This window comes from Amborella trichopoda, chromosome 7 (genome assembly GCF_054954075.1).
Source record: "Amborella trichopoda isolate Santa Cruz 75 chromosome 7, AtrichopodaSantaCruz75HAP2 v2.0, whole genome shotgun sequence".
NCBI lineage: Eukaryota > Viridiplantae > Streptophyta > Magnoliopsida > Amborellales > Amborellaceae > Amborella > Amborella trichopoda.
The window spans coordinates 272,786-275,801 of NC_142342.1; the positions used below are offsets into that span (position 1 = coordinate 272,786).

At 31.7% G+C, this 3,016-nt stretch overlaps 1 long non-coding RNA gene across 1 annotated transcript; it reads right to left on the reverse strand.

The window, feature by feature from the left end:
• Window positions 1–1,321: 1,321 nt before the first annotated feature.
• On the reverse strand, window positions 1,322–2,003 carry LOC148781158 (uncharacterized). Its single transcript, XR_016058834.1, has 2 exons — window positions 1,905–2,003; window positions 1,322–1,665 (listed from the first exon to the last, which is right to left on the reverse strand). It is a non-coding gene; the product is annotated as an uncharacterized LOC148781158 (long non-coding RNA).
• Window positions 2,004–3,016: the final 1,013 nt, after the last annotated feature.

Sequence of the window (3,016 nt, forward strand, 5' to 3'; positions counted from 1 at the left end):
TTGGTTTGAATTAGTGATTCAAAAAATATAAAAATAAATAAATAAAATAAAAAAAGAAAATAAAAGCAGGGGTTTGCGGGTGGGGATTTAGGAGGACCTAAACAACACTATATAAACTTTAAAAAGACAAAAAAAACAATATAAAAGAACGTGTTTTAGCAGGAAACTAAGCTGGGACCCATATTGTCCTAAAACCGGTTTGGCCTTGACCAATTCCGATTCGGATCAAGAGTTCTCATCTAGGAAATTTACGAACACGGAGAGGGTTGTATGTGGTTTACTTTTCGGGCTTCCAGTCATATCAAGGTGATTTTTAGAGATAAATTATATACATTTGGAGAGGATACAAGAGAAAATGAGGGGGTGATTTTTCTTGTGGCCCACTAGCGAAGTATTCTAGAGAGATATTTTTATTTTAGGGTTCTTGATAAAGTGCTTAAAAATCATTATATTTTTCATCTTTTTCTAATCAGGAAAATATAAAATTTGACAATGGTCGAACTACATAAATCTCTATTCACTCTTCTACTTTGTTAATTAACTTTTTTTTTCACTTAATAACTTTATGCTAATATCCCGTTATTTATAGAATTAAAAATCTAGTGCCTGCGTCTCCATTTTTGCTTTGCTTTTATTTTTTCCCAACCTTTGATTTGGACTTGTAAAATCCAAACAAAAACTACAACAAATTAGTAGGAAATTGAAATCCCAAATTGGTTTTGAATGATCCGATTCAGATTTTGAAATTCCCAAAGGTTTATTTGAGTTTAGACAGAAGAAATCGAGTTGCGCAATGACAGTCAAAATTTCAAAATTGGAATCAGTTGGTTCACAGAAAACCAGTTTAAATTTTCATTTTCCGAATTATGTTGTTGGTTTAGGGTGTGTTTGAAAACACCCTAATATCTCAATATTTCAGAATAATATAGCTCTATTGTAATTTGAATTTTACAAGTTAATATTTCTTGTTTGATAGGATCAAATTAGATCTTTTTATATTCAGATGGCTTCCAATTATTTGAATTCTCAAAAATTCAAGTTGTACTTCAATTTTGCGGGATTCACTTTGAGCGTCAATAACTTTTGCATCTCTTTCCCTCTCTCATCCACTCATACCGCCTTTTTTTCTCTCTTCCTCTCCCTTCGAACTGCCCTTTTCTAAGATTCAACTAAAATCCTCTTTCTCATCAGCAACCCTCTTTCTCTCCCTCAACAGAGATCCTCTAAACCCCAATCTCTCTCTCACCACTTAGTTCAGCCCCCAAATCTCTCTCTCTCTCTCTCTCTAGCATCAAAGAGTTGCGCAGAAAAATGTAATCCCTTTTGGGTAACTGATTTACATTAATAATAGCTGATAACATTTGTCAAAAAAAACAAAAAAGTTGTGTAGAAAGATCATTGGAAAGTCTCGTGAGAGAGATTAACATCTTAGAGAGGGAGAACAACATCCATTGAAGCTAATTTGAACCCCAACATCCGCCATTGAAGCTAATTTGAAGTTCAACATCTGCCATTGAAGCTAATTTGAACCCTAACATCTGCCATTGAAGCTAATTTGAAGCTTTGAAGAGCAAACCCAAATCAGGATCCATACAAGAACCAAAGCACTTGATTCTAGGCCTCCTTGATGATATCCCCATATCATATCTCCTTCGCCTTACATTCCTGTACCAATCATCGAATATGTGTCAAAATATTAAAATCGATAAGTTCTAAGTTTGTCAACCAAAAAGTCGAAAAATTATAAATCTATAAAAATTTTGAAATACAATTACACAGTCAAACGTGCCCCATCAAAAAGCATATCGTGACAATATAAAATCCAAATATAGACAAAGCAAGGCAATACTTTTATCCAGATTTTTGAAATTTTGAATATCTAAATCATGTTGTGTCAGACATACCCTTAGTTTGGATTTTGAAAGTTTGATCCGATGGTAAGTTGAATGGGGATAGATTTTGATTTGCAGAATAATAGAGAATATTAGCATCAATTTTCTATAATATTTTAAGCCAAAATCTACTTTTATTTTCAATATATGCCATATAAAGCAATAAACTTCACATGCGACGTATAATAGACTTTCTATTAAAAACTATGGAAAACTTTTCATCTGAAATTTATTTAAAAGATTGTACATAATGAGACTATTTACCTTTGATATAATGTAGTCATAATTACTTACAACCATCCGATGTGAAATTTGATAGATCGGATATGTCACAAAATTCGAGAAAATTCCATTTGAAGTTTGAGCTTGGTCAACAACATAATTGCAGCCACCCAATTTCACATCCAATGGTCAAGATTAATGTGATCACCTTGTACGAAAGATAAACGGTCTCATTCTATACTTTCCATTTATTTAGATATGGTAATTATGGGTAGGTGCAAAATTTATCAAAATCTATTAGGAGGTCTAGAGCCTCGGACCGCTCGGCTTACACAATTTTCATATATACCAAGTGGTTCAAGGATCCAGACATAAGATCAATCCCTATAATAATAATAATAATAAAAAAAAAGCAGTCCGATATTGAACAAAGGGGGAATATTGAAAAAATGAAAAGAAAAGAAAACAAATTAACCTCTGTACATAATTTGCAATGTGAAATTCTCTATTTTATGGGAAATTATATAATGAGACCATTCACTTTTGATACAAAGTGTTCACAATTAATCTTGAACATTGAATGTGAAATTGAGTGGCTACATGTATTACATTGACCAAGCTCAAAGTTAAAAAAAAAAAAGTCTCAAATTTTATAACACAATTAAGTAAATAGGCCATTGTATACAATACACTATTTTATTCATAGTTATAACTAATTGAGCCAAAGGTAAGCAGGCGATTGTATACAATACATTATTTTATTTATAGTAATTAAAATGATAGCATTGTAAATTAAGATTTCGCGGCAATCTTCTCTATAATAAAAGAGTTAGAAGGTTGTTACAATTTTAATATACAGCGGAGAATGGAGATTATATTTGCCGATAGGAAAAAGTTTATAT